Below are 18,656 nucleotides of genomic sequence, written 5' to 3'. Positions count from 1 at the left end.
AGCTGTTAATGACTGAGATTTTGACAAAATCTGAGAATTCTTTGCAACGTAGAGGACACCAAGAGCTGCTAGCTTAAGAGAAAAGGGACACCTTTTAATCATTCAGTAAATACTTATTGATCACCTACTCTGTCCCCAGCACTGCTACGGGTATCTAGAATAACACTTGATTCATAGAATCCAAAGATAGAAATATAGCCAGCTTCGCATGCAGTCGGCAACATGAACGGGATAGAGATGGGGATCCCAGGGTATTTCTGTGTACTTCTGTCCTCTGCTTTTCGGTTTTCGTCGGAATCATCTGTCCATTGCTGTAGCTAGTTCTCCTTCATTGTTCAGTCTTCATCCTGAAATGTAGCTTCCCAGTAGAATGGTGACTGAGATCTTAAGATGAGGAGAAGTGTTACTAAAATTGCAGGCCTCAAAGTCAAACAGACTCAGACCTCACAATTACAAGAGCATTTTGGTTCGAAAAAAGTTTTTGCCCCTTTCTTTTTTTTTTTTCATAAAAATATCAAGTATTGTTAGTGATACTTTGCTTCTTTCTAGCCCAAACCCCCACCGCCGGGGGGTGAGGACAGACGGAACCTTCATGGGGTGAGGCAGCCGTGCACTCTGTTCGTGGGGTTCAGCTGTTTGTCTCCCTGGAGCCCAAATCAAGCCTGGCTTTTCTCTTTTCCACAAACCTGCTCTCACCACAGGAACAAGGATGGAAGGTTCTAGGGCCCCTAATCTTTAAATCTTTGGGACCAGATGTGCTAAGTGCATCAGGCAGGACAGAAGAAGAGGGGCACCTCCCTGCACCAAAGCAAGAGCCCAGGGGTCCTGAAGCTGTCACTCACGCCCTGTCCCCAGACATGCCATTCTACCATGCCCAGGTGAACTCTGGGTAGGGCTCCAACGGAGGCTAGGCCAGATGAGGTGTGAGGACTGTAGCCTGGAGTTAGCCGGCTCTAGAGGGCCAGGCTGCTGGAAGGGCAAAGAATATGGGCTAGGAAGCTGTTGGCCAGGCTGAGGCCCCTGGGGCGAGACCAGCACTGGCACTAGTATGAGTGAGTGAATACGCCTATCAACTTGACTAAGGTCTTCACCCATCCCCAGAGCACAGGCCACTGTGGGGGAAGATGGCTGGGAAATCAGGATGCAGCTGGTGACAATGGAAAGGTCCAGTTCTCTGTGTGAGTGTGTCATAGGTACAAGTTCTATGAATGAAAGTCAAGGACCCTTGTACACCAAAGTCAACTCATACTAGTCGCTGGCCTCTGGAAAAAGCAGCCTGAAAAACATCTCTAGAGTGGAGGACAGGGTAGAGGATGAGTTCCATGCCCAGATGTGGATGGAATCATTCTGGCAGACTCGGGCGTGTTACATTTTGTAGTGTCTCTGTACATGTTGGAGCGGGCAGAGGTTTCATTTTTTTCATTGTTATTTCAGGCCTGCCGTATCATTTTAACAATAAAACAGGACACGTCAGAGTTCAAGAGAATTCCCTGGAGACCAGTCTTCTCCATCCCATTTCAGCAGGCAAGGTTCCTGTGTGACTTCTCTTGCCTAGAAATGGAAAGAGTCCATGCTTTTATAATGTCCTTTCTATTTTGATAGGAAAAGAGAATGGGAAGTCACTTAATTTTTGCCTTGTGGTCTATTTCTGAGGTGCACATTTTTACCAATGCAGTATTTGGTTATCAAGCACTAACATGATTTTCTAGCTGAGGCATGATCCAATAATGGTTCATAAAATGCAATTTAGTGGGTCAGCATTCTCTTAAAACAAAGCAAGAAATGTCAGAGTATATTTACTATAGCAATGGTAACTATCATTTCATGGAACTTGTTCAGTTATACGTATATTTATACTAGGGTCACCATGTAAAATATGTTTCTCAAAGTAGGCAACGGAAAGCCGTTGCCTGAGGGTTTCATCTTTGTCAGGGGTGACATGGTACCCAGGTTTGCAAAGTGAGGCTCTGGGACCAGGAGCGTCCCCTGGGAACTTGTTAGACGTGCACATTCTCCCACGTAATCTACACCCTGAATCAGAAGCTGGGTGGGGTTGGGGAATCATGAGAGGAATCCGGATTATTCTGATCTACACTGACGTTGAGCACCACTGTTAATGTACATCAAGGGACCAATTGCAATCATTATTGAGGCAATAGAACCAAAGAGGAAATGGGGAAAACAAATTGCAACTCTTGATAAACGATGAGGCTCAAGAAGTCCACACACTATTTCATTTGATCTTCAAGGTGGTACTGTTCTCAGTTTACAAATGCAGGGAGATGAAGTTCTTTGCCTAAGGTCACACCGCTAGTAACTGATTGCATCCAAATGTGAACCCAGGTGTGCTAGAGAAAATTAAAGGAAAGATGAACTAATAAAAAATTCTCTCAAGGCAAATAAAATCCACTGCCTTGGTCAGTCCTTTTATTGATGTCATACAAGCCCCTGCACCCTGATCCAGAAAATGGATTTCAAAGAAATTTCCGTCAACGAATAGTCCTCTCTCCCAGAATGTTGCTGAAAATGCCAAGTTTTAGACGTATCATGGGTACTCGCTGTTTTAAAAATCTTGAGCCCTTCTGTTTTCATCAAATTTTTATGGGCACATGTTTGGGATTTTCATGTTGGTATCTTCTTAAAAGGAAGCATCCATCTGACTATATTTCTTGTCAGGGCTTTTAAGAAAAGGAATATGGGACCAGATGGGAATGAGAATGAGAAGTCGGAGAAGAGCAGCCGGGGAAAGAGTTTGAGCAATATTCTGGACTCCTGCAAAGCCACTGCTCTCCCAGGCAATCCTTATTCCTTCTCCCAAAGAAGGTGGAGCTTTCCCCCAGAAAGCCCCATAAGGCTGAAAAGATTCAGCGGGAGTGTGCCACCAGGTAAGAGGACAGCCTCAGCTGGGGTACCTTAGCCCTGAATTTTCTAAGCTTTGGTCATCCACATGCCACTGTTATTATCAACCTATTTACTTCTTGTATAGGAATAAATTCATTTTGCAACAAAACTTTTTGTCATCAGAACTTAAATGGAAGATGAATATTGTTCTCAGAAGTGGAAGAAAGCCTTCGTAGACAAATACATTGAAAAGAACTGATTTTTGTGGTTTGCCAAAGATTCAAAGCCTGAATGATCTCTTCCCCGCCCTCCCTTTCTCTCCTTCTCCCTCTTCTGTCTCCTCACCCTCTCTTCCAACACAAAGAACAGCTATTAGGTGTTAAAGATAGAACAGAATCGGGGCCCCTGGCTTGGCTCAGTCAGAACAGCATGAGACTCTGAGCATTATGAGTTTGAGCCACGTTGGGGATAGAGGTTACCTAAAAAAAAAAAAAAGAAAAATAAAAAGGATAGAATAACACCAAATCAAAACTTTCATCTTGAGTAATAAGAAGTAATTGAAAGACAGTAACAAAAAAGAACCAAGAAGAGATATATGGGAACGCACTGTACTTTCTTAATGTCTCTTAAACCCCAAGCTGTTATAAAAAATAAAGTTCGCTAATGTCTTTAAGTTGTACACATACAAATAAAATTAAGAGCTTTAAGTTGGAAAAAAGATTCCCACCCTCCCTTGTGCGAGTCAAGGCTATTTAATGCTGCATTCCCCATACTATCCCAAATCATCAGAAATTACTACCTAAAATACTACCTAAATACTAATACTAATTACTAATACTACCTAAAATACTACCTAAAATTACCTCTCAGTAACGTTGGTCCATGGCCCACATTTTGTGAAACCCTCCTTAGCCAAAATCTGAGTATATAAAAAAAAAACTTTTTTCAAGTATTAGATCGGGGGGTTTCCTGTTGATGCCAGAATGAGGTTCTGAATCATTTGTCTTTCTGCCGAAGCCCTTCTTGACCTGACCCTCACGTTCATCTCTGCCCTTCTCCCCTTGCCCACACACCCCAGGCATTCTGTCAGACTCTGTACTCTTCCTGGAATTTCCTTCCCTGCATCTTTGCCCGTCAAATCTTATTCAAGATCCCCCAGCAAATACGTTATTCCTTTAAGCTGGCCCACACAGTCTCATGAAGCTTTCCTTGGCGGTCCTCTTGGGTGTCTGTGGGGTCCTGTGGGCACAACCATTAGAGCTGCCATATTTTTGTCAGATGTAGTGGGTTTTCATGTGTGCCTACAGTTATAAGCTAAAATACATGGGACCTAGTTAAATTTGAATTTCAGATAAACAGGATAATTTTTTTAGTGTACGTTGCATGCAATATTTAACAGGCTATCCTGTATTTTTTATTTGCAAAAGCTAGCAACCCTGTGTTTGTCTCCCATGAGACTCAGCTTCCTAAGGACAAAGGCTGTGGTTTTCCATCCTTGTGCGTGCTGTACTGAGGACATTACCAGGCACTTAGTAGAGACTTGGTAACTATTGGATGGATGAATGCTGCCCAGACACAGACAGGAAACCCTAAGATTCCAGCTAAGATGGGGAAAACATTTCTGTCTCTACCTAGAAATGCAGGTTTGGAAGGGGGAAAGACAATGTGCTCACATTTAATTCATAATCTATAAACTAGACCTGTCAGAAGGAGCAAAGGTGTCTGAATTATTCTCTACCTGGTCTTTAACACATATAATAACAAGTCACACACTGCGTGGCTTCTATATACTTTACAAGTCTATAATCAGCTCCCACACAAATCACATTACGAGGGTGAGAAGTTAGTGTACGGAATCCAAAACCAGGCAGAATAAATAGCGTCAGCAGCCAAGAACAGATCTCCTCTATGTCGGGGCCAGTTCTGCCTCTATTAATCAGGTTGGCAATTAATCACCATGCTTTGCCGTAAAGCTTTCCTGTGAGGGCAGTGTGCAGTGATGGAAGGATCACAGGCTCTAAAGTCAGACAGACTTGGGTTTGCAGTTATGACTCAGCCACTGCCAAGCTGGAAGCCTCTCCGGGGCTTAGTTTTCTCATCAGTAAATCAGGTTATAATGGACCCTCCTAAAGGCCAATGTGAGTATTAAATGAAATCATGTGCATGAAGTGTTTTGTATGGTAACCTATCCATAGCAAGTGTTCAAGGATGCTAATGAATATGGTAAGGATGATGAGGCTTTCACTTCTCTTGCAGCCAGATTATAATCTTTTTGAATATGTAAACATAGGCTTTATTTATTTTTAATTTTTTTTTTGCTTCTTTCTTATCCTCCAAGGGCCTCTAATAAAATGTGCAATAAACAGTCGTCATCTTCTAGACTTCCAAAGAGACTGAAGTGTTGGAAATGTAGTGTTGTAGTAGCCTATCATAAAGCTGATGATATTTAACCACAGTTGGTTGGAGAAGACCAAAAACTAACCTTTGTAGGTGACTAGTGGACCGCACACTACCTTTCATAAGTCCCTGATAGACTAAATCTGGGCAGATAAGAAACACTAGAGATAAAAAAAACACTAGCCACTTCCTTCTTAAAATAGTAAAGAACAGTTTGGGCATAAAAACGATTCTTCTCACATTTTCCACCAAGATGTTCTATTGGCTATGTGCTCTAATCACAGGCGCCCACCTTGGAGAACATACCTCCTTAAGATGGTGCTTGCCATTCTCACCAGCTGCTGAGAAGGGGGTTCAGAATGATTGCTAATCCACTCTCAGTAAATGAATACTCATCAAATAGAAGCCATTCTCCAGTCTTCATCCTTATATGCTCCCAGCTTAATTCCACTGCAGCCATCATTAAACTTATATTTCCGTATGAAAATACCTTGACCTAAACCTAGCAACATCCTTATGGGCACCTGCCTTTATAACTATGTCACCACCATGACCACCAAGTCTGCTTGGAGCTCTGTAGCTTTAGACAATTTGCTTTAACTTGGATGTATTTTTTTTTTTTTTTTCATCTGTACAATAAGAAGGTTGGAATTGTGTGGTCTCTAAGCTCCCTTATCCTCTAAGCTGTAAGGATACAGCTCTGTATCCTTAGGACCTCATCCCTCTGTCTTATTGCACCCCTTTTAGTTGAGCCAGAATCTCCCCCCCCACCCCGCCCCCGCCCCATGCCTAGGGGGATTTCCTCCCCATCAGTCTAGGAAACACAACCTTGGTCAAATTGTTTCTTCCGATCATTTTTGTGTTCATTTCTAGGTCAGCTCAAATGTGTACTCACCAAACTGATTCAGGTAAAAATGATCCAAAGATTGAGGTGTAGCACTTATTAACCAGAAAGTCCACTGACAACTCATTTCCAAGGCTTGGGGATCAAAAGGAGCTTGGCACCTAGAAAACATTCAGTAATTGTTGGTTGTGTCGTTGCTGTTACTGTTATCAGTGCAATGGGGAAAATTCATATACTGGAATGATCCCATCCTTGTCTGTGCCCTTTATTGAGCCTGGGAATGCCATCCATCTGGCCACTGTTTTGTGCAGAGAAAGCCAAGATACAGGGAGAAAGAAAAAGAAGAATTAGCTAAGCCCAATGGCCTTGATTGGTCTATGTGCCAAAATAAGTGAGCGGAGTTAGATCTTCCCAACTTTTCTCTGCAGTTTCTTTACTCACTCACCCCATGATTGTAGTTTGTATGGGGAGCTTGTGCACGTTGAATAATTTAAAGGACTCCAGATGCCTCAAATTACACCAATAGTTATTCCTTTCCTTCGGGTAAACTGTATCCTCTGCCAGTGGTCTTTAAAATGCAAATGTATCCAGGTGGTAACACATCAAATTCCTAAGTAACACTTTTTAAGGTAAGTTTCTTGTGGGTAAAGGAAAGAAATAAAGCTTCCGAGAACAGTTCAAAGTTAGAGATCAGGCAGAGGGAGAGTGGTGGTGATGTGGGTAGAGAAAAGGATGCTGGGAGAGGGCACAAGATTCTAGAAAGATGGAGGAGGGGACAGAACACACACTCCCACTTGCTTTATGGTTTCATCTCTTGGCTAACCACCACCCACCACCCCCCTACCCTGCCCAGGATGTTAAGAGTCTGTGAAGTCCTTTGGGAGCTAGATCTGCCACATGCAAATCAGAATGGCTCGGTGCCTGTGGCTGTTTTGACTTCAGACAGCATCCCATTGCCCTGTCCTCAGGGGACCTGGAAGAAACAGCCCTAGGACACTTGGTGATGAGTCTAGTGTAGGGATATTATTGAGGACATTGCAAATCACACCATGACAGGATTATGATTATTCTTCTTGAGAGCCGCTGGTTTCTACTTTGTGGGCACTATGAACCTTGAAACTGAGCAAGATTCCTCCAGTGGATGCTGTAATGTCCCTTCAGATCTTCTACACCAAGTGGAGGTCCCCAACCCTCAGTTGTGACTATTGGTTGATATTGGCTCCCAGCTGCCTCCCTTCTTCTGAGAATTAACCTTGGCTGATGGGAGCCCCTTGCTCAAGAGGTTATGACCCTCTAAAGGCAGCCCATAGTCAATGCCTAGCTAATTGAGGGAGGCACAAAAGGCCCCTTGCGTTAAGAGAGTAAAACCATGATGGGGCTTATGCTTCAGAACCCACTTCCTACGGATCAGCCAGATGCTAGTTTTGACCTGAGACCTTGCTTACCTCTGTCCCTTCCCTCTCTTGCTTCACTCCCTCCCTGACAGGCTTTTTTTGAAAAGGCACTCCTCAATAAATTGGGTAAACCCCAATACCTGTCTTAGGCTCTGCTTCTATGAACTTGACTCTTGTACATTCTACTTTGTTGGAGGTCAGTGTACTCCCAACTCTAAGACTATTATTTTATATATCACCAAGAAAGATAAGATGCTGATAATTCGTATGTGACACATAATGTGTATATTTAGTCATAAGACATGTCATAATTTCAATGCAAAAATATGCATCTTTGAACAAATTAAATATGGTATGTTTAATTTATATGATCTCAATATATTGCATACCTCTCTCTAGGCCACATGTTTCCACATAGACAAATAAACTTTCAACCATCTTTCTATACATAATGATTTACAAATCTGGAAAACTATTGCTATGGTCTGAGTGCTTGTGTCCCCTTCCAAATTCATATGTTGAAATACCATTACCAAACAGGGTGGGGCATTTGGGAGGTGACTGGGTCCTGAGGGTAGAGCCCTCATAAAAGAGATCAGTGCTCTTATAAAAAGAGACCATGCAGAGCTCTCTAGCACCTTCCACCATGCGAAAATAGAAGCCTATGACCCAGAAGAGGGCTCCCACCCTGCCATGCTGGCACCCTGATCTAGGATTTCTAACCTCCAGGGCTGTGAGAAATAAATTACTGTTGTTGGCAAGTCACCTCACCTGGGGAATTTGTCACAGCAGCCCCAACCCGCTGAGACAGCCATATTACCACACTTGAATTCCCTTTTAAAGCTCTCTTATTTCTGGGTGAGTTTCATCATATGCTGAGCCAGAGCAAGCAACGAGAACTGTTTTGAAAAGCAAAGGAAATAATTGTATCTTACACAGGGTAGCCATTTATCAAGGGCTTTCAGAAAAAATATTCTCATCCACAGAGGATGAATCAGACTTTGGGACAGTTTCGGATTTACTGAACTAGAACTGGGGAACGGTAATGGGACGGTGAGACTCTGGGAGAGCATCACTGCTGGCCACAAGGGATGTGCCCGATCTTACCCCAACCTACTTCTCTGCCTTCATCTCAGAACACTCTGCCATCCACCTGTGCACACAAGTGCACCACACACACACACACACACACACACACACACACACTACAGCCACTCTGGCTTCTTTCTAGTTTAGGAAGGTGCTAACCTCTTTCCCACCACAAGGCTCTTTTTTAACATGCTTTCCTCTTTCTGGAATGCTCTTCCCTCCAACCTCTTTGCCTACTTACCTTTACTCAAAGGAGTCTTCTTCCAGGAAGCCCTCTCTGATTTCCCAGATTGAAAAGGGGCCCCTCGTTTTATATTTGAATAGCATTGTATGGTTCTCCTTTCTGTTACTGAATGTTGCAAGTTTCCATTTATTCCTGTAACATGATTAAGATCTATTCCTTTATTAAGTTACTTACTCTCTGAGGGTAGCTCCAAGTTCTTGCTCACTGCTGGGCCTGTCCCCAGTGTATAGGGCACCCAGTGAATCAGTCGGTTGGCTAATTGAGTAAATCAGTCTGCGATAACCTCCTCTAATAGGCTGCATGAATACCGAGGAATAGTATAGTGCAACAGTTAACTGAGTGTCTAGACCCTAAATCAACTGCACAGTTCAGGATAAAATCCTGGCTCTGCCACTCACAAGCTATGGGGTTTGGGGCAAGTTAATTCACATTATTGTGTCTCAGCTTTCTCACCTATAAAATGGGTATAATAATTCTGTATTGTATAGACTCCAGGTTGCCCTTGAATATAAGACACCCCGTGTACCATTAAAGAAAAACCTACCAGTTAAGCTAGAACCCAATGTTTTCTTATTACTGAGGCTTTTTCCAAACAAAACCACCCTCTGTTCCATCAATAGGATTAGCCAAGTAGCATTTCCCAAAGAAGCATTCCACTACACATGCCTCACCTGCTCCTATCTGGGGGACTCTCTTCCCTGTCGCTGGCACCCATTCTGCAAGATGATCTTAGCAACAGGTGTCAACAGAGGTTTCAGGTAAGAACCAGGAAGCTGTTATAAATAGCAAATAACACATGCGGTAGCAATGCTCGCAATTCAACTGAAATGCTGAGAACATGAACAGCTATACCCAAGTGTGATATCGTAGGCCATGTCCCCATCACTACCACACCCCGTGGATGGCACCTAGGAGAGGTCATGGCTTCTAAGAGACCCCTCAATTGCAGAGAAGATGTGAAAATAGGTGCATTGGCAAATTGTCTGTTTGTTCATCACGTTCCGTGTTGCTTTTCTTTGATGAAAAAGCTCATTTCAAATCTATATGCAACCAAACTGAATACAAAGTCTTGGTGAAGGAGCCTGGTGGGCTCATTTACCAAAACATATGGCCACTGTCCTTTGGTCTTAGCCAAAGCCAGCATCATCTGCATTGATAGTTCTTGTCACCACATGTGGTATGTAAAGTTCGACAAACCTGGATCTATCCATCAGCAATGTGACCTTTATAGCCAGTTTCATCCTCAAGCTCCTGAAAAGCAGCTGCTTCTGGGCTTCCGTCGTCATTGACGACACCTGCCGGGATTTCTAGGCATTAGCCTCCCAGTCGGTGGCTGGAACTGCTTCATCAGATACACTCATCACGAAGAGTTAGTTCTTCGTAGCCCTGGAACCACGGCCACGCCATCAGCGATTGTCCTTTCCTGGTTTGTGTTTCACAGAGTCCCAAGTTCTTGCTGTACCAGTAGGATCCATGTGAGTTTTTTTTTTAATTTTTAAAGTTTATTTATTTGTTTTTGAGAGAGAGAAAGAGAGAGAGAGAGAGAATGAGCATGGGAGGAGCAGAAAGAGAGGGAGAGAGAGAATCCCAACCAGACCCTGCACTGTCAGCACAGAGCCCGATGTGGGGCTTGAACCCACGAACCTGATCACGAACCATGATCATGACCTGAGTGGAAACCAAGAGCGGGACGCTTAACTGACTGAACCACCCAGGTGGTGCCATGTGAGTTGTTTTTTTAAGCTTGACCCATTTTCCTTCTGAGATTAACTCCCCTGAAATAACAGGCTGTTGGCTATTTTGAGACGAAGGTGTCAGTTCTTGGTTTTTCATTTTCAAACTAGTTAGTTTTTACCATCTTCAGGCAAGAAGTTCATGTCCAAGGTGTGGGGTGCAGGGAAGGGGGTACGCCTTTGGGAACGGCTACAAAAGGAGAAAGGACGAGGCCAAGGCGGCAATCTGAGAGGGTGCAGTGAGTGCTACTACTTTTGGATGTTAGGTTGAGAAGAAGGTGTGTTCGAATATATGAAGGGCACGGTGTATTCATATGAAATTCCAGGCACACAATGACAAATCCTCGTTATCTTCCAGCAGATACCATGGCCTCTGCCAGGCAGTCTGGAGCCACAGTGTCCTTCTCTTGGGCATTTCTGGAAGTAGCAGGCCAGCTAACCCTGCACAGACTCCCAGGCTCAGCACAGCCCTCCGGCAACCCCATTCTTCCATTCATGATTGCAATGGAAACGATCCAGAGCCGGGAGAAATTCAGGCTTTTTCAATTTTGTGGCCGTGGAATTGCAACCCCACACAAGAACTATAAGGGCCGTGAAGGCGGCGCCATAAGGGCAAGGATTTTCGTCTGCTCATTCACTGTCTTAATCCCAGGGTCTAGGACAGTGCTTGGCACTTAGCACGTACTCCGTACATTTAGCTGAATGAATAGGCGAATAGCTCCACAGATATTTACTAGAGTTAACAATTGTGATATGAGAGAATTCGCACTGGAGGATATGACTCACAGCTGAGTCAAATGGAAAAGAGGCTTAAGTCCTCTGGTCTCCCCTTTTCTATGGCAGCCTTTAAAATATCCCAGTTTATGGGGCAATTTTAATGGAAATAAACTTAATAAGTTGAAGTTATATAATTAATTATATTCCGCTGCCATTATAATTACTTCCTCATCCAAGCCTGCTCGCAGAACACCTGGCAACAGTGAAAGGAAGACAGCAGCAGGTGTTTGGACTTAGTTCATGCTTCTAACTAATTAGATGAGGATTTTTCCCCTGGAAATCCTAAGGCGTTTTCATTTGGTTCGGAACCCTGAGGCCTCAGCCAACTCTGTTGATCTTTCTTGCTTCTGGACTAGAAGACGTTCCATCACGAAGTTGCTTTTACACAGAACTAATCTTTTGCCATAGAAGTCAATTTCATAGTTTGTCTCAGGCTTCTGAGGATGCCAGCTCTTACACGGTGCGTAGGAGTCAGCCTGGAGTCAGACTGTCCTGGGTCAAGGACTTACAAGCATTTACTAGCTGTGTGATGTTGAGCATGTTACTTAACCTTTCTCTGCTTCAGTTTCAAAAATCTGTAAGATGAGGATAATGACAGTATTTACGCCCCTAGAGTATAATGAGGATTAAGCAAATAAACAATGCCTTGGACACGGTAAGTGCTATATCAATGTTTTAAACATAAATCCTTAAAATTAACTTTCATTTCCAAGACTTTAGTTCCCGATAAAATTGTTGTCAATAATTGATTATATGATAACTTAGGCACACGATGGAAGATGTTATAAAAAGCTTTATATATACACCTAGTAAAAATTAAGAATGTAGTTCCTAGGGGCACCTGGGTGGCTCAGTCGGTTAAGCATCTGACTTGATTTCAGCTCAAGTCACCATCTTACGGTTCGTGGGTTCGAGCCCTGCGTTGGGCTCTGTGCTGACAGCGCAGAGCCTGTTTCGGATGATCTCTCTTTCTCTCTCTCTCTCTCTCTCTCTCTCTCTGAAAAGAAATAAACTTAAAAAAAAAAAAAAAGAATGTATCTCCTAAATATAGGCTTGGTGTGTTCAAGGATTGCTTTGGTGAAGTGTATCAGCTAAGGATTTTGACAGCATGCAAGAGAAATTCACTCTGGCTACGCGATTCAAAGCCACTGGGGAGGCCTCTGGAATCGAGCGTCAGAAATCAGGAATCAGGCATTTCCAGGGGTGTCAAGAGCAGAGACCCGTGAAGAATCCCTGTAGGAATGATCCCAGTGAGTTTCCCTCTTGCATCACTGCTTAGAAAGCTATGTTCTTTCAAGGAGTTTGGTCTGAAGTCACGTGCTCACCCTCCGGCCTTGTGGTGGGAGCGTGTGTGCCTGGATGGCTGGGCTCGGCGGGACTATTAGAAATGGAGGAGAGAGAGCCTCCCAAGGAAAAGCAGGGTGTTATGGCCCAAAGAACTGGGGAGGGTTGCTAGGCAGGCCAAAGAAGCAGCTGTCCGCCTCATGAAGAAAGAAAGAGGGTGGGAAGTGTTTTCTGAAATATTGTGTATGTTTGTACCGCAGGCCTTTCCAGGAATTTAAATGTTGCTCTCCTCAGAGGGTACTCCCCGAGAGGCTGGCTCATCCGCGGGGCATAAAAGCAGAAAGAGCAAGAATCTGGCAATAATCATAAAGAGCTTCTCTCCCGGGCTTAGCGAGGCTGCTCTCTAGTTGTTTGTGTTGCATTAATTTAAATACTAATCTTGGCCTCACAAGTTCATAACAGCAATCATTTCTAGTTCAATCAAGACATATTATGCTAAACTTTCAGAATCCAACAAATGACAAGCTTACAAAAGTGGCTCACATATTCACAAAGCCTTTTTCCAGTGGGTTGTTCTTGGCTATAAGTACCAGAACACCCAACATGGTGCTGCTTCAGCCAAACAAAAATGTATTGGTGCACAGAACTGAATGTCCAGATGTAGGACAGGCGTCGGGGGACTTAATCCAGTGGTTCCAGCTCTACCTTTCTGCAATTACCCCGATGTTTTCTGCCTTTGTTTTCTCTCTGTGTTCTTTATCTCAGGCTGGAAGCAAGAGGGAGCAGAATTTTCAGGCGCCACGAGTACCCAACACAACGACTGCAGGAAGATGAGCTCATTTATTTTAAATAATTTTTTGAAGTTTATTTATTTTGAGAGAGCGAGAGAGAATAAGTGGGGAAGGGGCAGAGAGAGAGGGAGAGAGAGAATCCCAGGCAGGCTCCTCTCTGTCAGCACAGAGGCCGACACGAGGCTCAGTCTCACGCACCATGAGATCATGACCTGAGCTGAAACCAAGGGTCAGACGCTTAATCCACCGCCCAGGCATTTCACGATCATTTTTCAGTGTAAGTCTCCGGAATAAGGTAACTTTCCCTAGAATCTTCCGGTGGACTTTACTCTCATCTTTGGCCCAGATTGGATCACATGTCCAATCCTGCAACAATCCTTGTGGCCAAGAGGATGCCTGATGCTAACTGGCTTAGATCTGGGTTCTTGAACCAGTCACTGGCAAAGAGAATTATTTTCTCATTCCTGGCTCCCAACTCACTGGTCACTACACAATGAGAAAAAGGAGGAATTTATGTCAAAGGAAAATGAGGTAGGCATTGATTTTATTTTCCCCCCAGTATCTGAACCTGACTACTGCCCCAACCCTGTGTCTGAGAAATTTAAGATTTAGTGGAAGACACAGGCCATTTACCACACTAACAATGGAGACACTATCAGCTTTCCCAACTTTTCTCGCGTTTGGAAGAGGGGCATGTAACAGAGGCACCACCAATCAAACATAACTGTTTCAGTGAGGTTCCTTTTGGAACCCATGATGCAAAGAGCCTCCTGAAAGATCCGTATCCATTTGAGTGGTTGTGGTAGCTGGTTTCCAGGGACAGCAGTGGCAATAGCAACAATACATCCAGTATAGAGTTGCCAGACTCAGCAAATGAGAGTACGATTAAATCAGAATTTCAGGTAAAAACCTAATATTTAGTATAATTTTTTCTGTATATCTCAAATATTGGATGGGGCATAGCAATACTTCTGAAATCTCACGCACTGTGTACTTAAAACTCAAATTTAACTAGGCATCCTGTTTTATTTAACTATAATCCAGGGGCATCTGGTTCCCAAGGGTGGCGGCATATTTGGTGGCAGTGGCAGTTCTCTCCAAACCCCAGACTGGGTCTGTGACTTTTATTTGGTTGTGGTCCATGCAGCTAGCTCCCTCCCTCGCTCCTGCTCAGTTTCCAAGCCCAGTTCTACATCATTACCAGAAAGTCCGTGAGAAGAAATCCTGCAGCACAAGCTTCCGTTGCTTGCTTGCAACTGTGAATTCTTACCACACAAACCTCAACATCCATTACCAAAACTTGAACCCTTCCTTGAGCAGTGATATCAGGATGGGATACAAAGGCGGCAAGGAACATTTTTAAAGCAGAGGCAGCGTGGTACTGCCTTCTGAAGTCTGGGCCCTGGGAGACTAGGATTTGTTTGAGATATATATATATATATATATATATATATATATATATGTAAAGTTTCTTCTTTATCAGTGGCTTAAGGAATTTCACACAATGTCTCCCGCTTCAATTGACCTAAGTGTGAAATGGCAACAGTTCTGGAATGTTAGATGAATTCAAAATTAAGGATTACAAAATTCTGGCATAGACCGAATCTTTCCCTTATTAGGACTCTTCCTTTCCTTTAGCCTCTCGTGACTGATAAAAGTAACCTCTTCTCATATAATCACCCTATTATTAAGTTTAATAGTATGAATACATTGACAACCTGTAACATGAAAAGGATTAGTAATAATTTTTGGCTCCTAAATTATATCGTATTTCTATTAACCTTCTTACTTTCCCAGAATAATATGTTTCCTCTTGGGGAGTAGGGGCTGATGTTAACTTACTGGTTGTCATTGGGCCAAATAATGAAGCAGTTTAATTAAACTAATGGTTGTAGACTGGAAACGCTGCCCTTCTTTCTTCTCTAGATATGAAAGAAGCATCTTGGTTCTAGATCATGAAATTTGTATCTTGGACACATACCAGGGGATATTGGGTGTCATGGACTATTGGCTAAGTGATTATAAAGGTTGTTGTACGTGGTGCTTATATGCCGGACACACCCTCTCTGACCCTTTCTAGTTTATTCTTTCTTAGCTAGAGCTGCTGGCATGGCTCTAGAAGCCAAATATGAAGCAAAGATTCTCTTAACAACTGGCAGTGTTGGACATGCACAGGCTACTAAAACATAGGGATGGCGGGGGTGGGGGGGTGGTACCCAGCATCTATCCCTCCTTTCTCCATAGGGAAGTATGGCCCCCTCATGATGTGAACTCTAAGAGGGACAGCAAAGCCAAAGCCTTCCGTCCTAAATAAGCTGAGGGGTCCCTGAAGGTTCCTCTACAGGATCCTGTTTCTCATTGCCCCAGCCTAGCCCAAGTGGTAGACTTGGGTGAATCAAAGGTTGTAGAACCAAAAGATGAAAAAGAAACTCGGTCCCGGTGATGTCACTTGATTTCTTTCCTCAAGTTTCGAGGCCAGACCTAGCCCCAGAATTGCCAAATTCCTTTTTCTAGGTCAATTTTGGTTCCTGTTCCTTGGAACAGACAGAGTTCTAACTGATACAATGAGGTCCATCCACTCACTGGACAGTGTGAGACTGTCTAGAATGAACGACAGTCACAGCCAGGCCTGCGACCAAGTCCTGGGACTTTCAGGTCCCCATCAGGCAGAGTCCTCTCCAGGATATCCTGCTGTTATACCATGTAACTTCAGGCAAACCACCTCTCTTGGGTGTCTCTGTCTCCTCCCTATCAAAAGAATATTCCTACCTGCTCTAGAGAGTCACATGGTCATTGTGACGATAGCAATATGGAAGGAACTGATATGGCCAAGCACTGGCTACAGTGTTGTTCTGTTATGACATAGCGGTATTCCACTTGCTTTCCAAGAAGTCTGCGGAGCTTAACCAAAAGAAGCAACTCTGGGGGTGGCTCAGTCAGTTGAGTGACTCTTGATTTTGGCTCAGGTCATGATCCCAGGGTCAAGGGATCGAGCCCAGCGTCAGGCTCTGTGCTGATCATGGAGCCTGCTTGGGATTTTCTCTCCCTCCCTCTGCTCCTCTCCCCTGTGTGCACGCTCTCTCTCTCTTGCTCTCGCTCTCTCTCTTTCCCTCTCTCTCAAGAAAGAAATGAGCAACTCTGGAACTACATTTTTGGTTTCTGTTTCTCCTGAAGGGCATGATGTGTTCCAACCCCAGAGAGTTTACCTGATATATTACCTTCTAATTCAACCAGTTCATGTTTTGCTTCACATTTCAGTGTTTGGTGATCAAGCCACATTTTCCACTAAGAGCTCATGGCCTGTGGGAATAGTTAAAAGTTAAAATATCTGTTTGAGGTCTATGAATAATTTTTATAATAATGTGCAAGAAGCACTGTTTCATAAAACCCTGCCTGCAACTCAGGATTAAATGAAATTGACCTACTGGTTTGTTCGGTTTGTTTGTTTGGTTTGTTTGGGCAGAGGTGGGACAGTGCTAGGTTACACATTTCAGTTATCAAATTTCTAATAGTTCTCTAAATGTGTTCCTGAGAAAATGACTAAGTGTGAGTAACACTACAATGAATTTCCTGTAAATTATAAAAGTGATAAAGAAGAGAAAAAGCTCAGTGTCTCTCCAGTTGTTTTAAGAACTTTGCTAACATGGTAATGGTACCATAAACATGCCATTTTAGACAAAGTGTTTACTGGTTTCTGCAATTATCAAGAAATAAAACAGGCAGGGCCCTGAAGTAAGTAGAGACGAAACCCCTATACCTCAGCCCTTGTGTTTCTACAGGGAAATTTTGGCTCCTAAGGTCTGGTTATAGCTACACATCTGTATTCCAATCCAGCATTTTAATTATTAATTTTTTTATTTTTTTAATGTTCATTTGCTTTTGAGAGAGAGAGAGAGAGAGAGAGAGAGAGAGAGAGAGCATGCACAAGTGAGTGGGGAGGGGCAGAGAGAGAGGGAGACAGGGAATCTGAAGCAAGACTCAAACCCACAAACCATGAGATCATGACCTGGGCCAAAGTCAGATGCTCAACCCACTAAGCCACCCAGGTGCCCCAATCCAGCATTTTTAGGAATAAAGCTGATGTTTTGTGGGTCTGACTCCCGTGTCTTCTTCCGTGAGTTAGGAGTTGATCCCAAAGTGGGAACATCTTGAAGAGAGGAACTGAGGGAAGCATCATCTTATTCAGGGAATGATGAAAAGATGATTGGAGGGTTTCAAGTAGAGTGATATGTTCAGATTTACATATTGTTGTGTGAAGAATGGAGTATAGGGAGGAAGTATGGAAGAAGGGAGATAGGTTCCCAGTGGATGGCCGTGGTCTAGTTAAGAGATGAAGTGGTCTGAACTGGGGCAGTAGCAATGGATGGAGAAATAGAGAAATTCCAAGTGCTTTATTAGAGTAAAGATATCCTTTATGAGCAAAATGAAGATCACCTCACATCTGGTATACATTACATACAATGATACATTTTAAAGTTTTGTTGTCTCTTTAATTCACCTTTATTTCTGATAAAGACTCTAATTTAAGGACTTAGCCCTATTGCCCTGGGAAAGAGAGTCATGATAGAACATGCCTCACAAACATGTGCTGAGTTACAATGATGAACAAAAGGTAAAGGCCAATATAACAAAGTAATCTGACTGATAATGTGTTTTATATCTTGGGTTGTGACACCTTGACCATACCCTCAAAGTTGCCACATCAAAATAATCTTGAATGTGCTTGTTGGACCATTTAATTACTTCTTCGTAGTCAAGTGATATCTAAATGGTTCCAGGATTTGATGTCCTGGACAACTATGTATCTCATTTCATTTGAACACTTCTTTTAGGTCTTAAGGATCCAAGCATGTAAAACCCTTTTCTGGGATCAGTTTCCTTCCCTTCAAGTTTAACTGTTTGTAAGAATAATCATTCATAGTTGGGTTATTGATAGAGTACCACTGAATGATTTGGCATGCCAGCACCCTCTAGGTAAGGAGTAGATAATAAAAAATATGTACTTCCTGGTTGATTGATGGTTATAGATTAGCAAGTTGTCCTTCCCACGGGAGTCAAGGTTACCCTTGGCTCTAGACCAGTGGCTAAAGGCATTGGACAAAGATATTCTACTCACATTAACTTACACCTTTTGGTTTCCAAAGTACAATTACAAGAACTGGTTTCATCTGGCTTTAGTTGAAAGGGTTTTCTTTTTTCTTTTTCTTTTCTTTCTTTCTTTTTGGTTTTTTTTTTTTTTTTTTTTTTTTTTTTTAGAATTTG

This window comes from Panthera onca, chromosome D4 (genome assembly GCF_046562875.1).
Source record: "Panthera onca isolate mPanOnc1 chromosome D4, mPanOnc1 haplotype 2, whole genome shotgun sequence".
Taxonomy (NCBI): Eukaryota; Metazoa; Chordata; class Mammalia; order Carnivora; family Felidae; genus Panthera; species Panthera onca.
Note: the sequence above shows the minus strand (reverse complement) of the source record.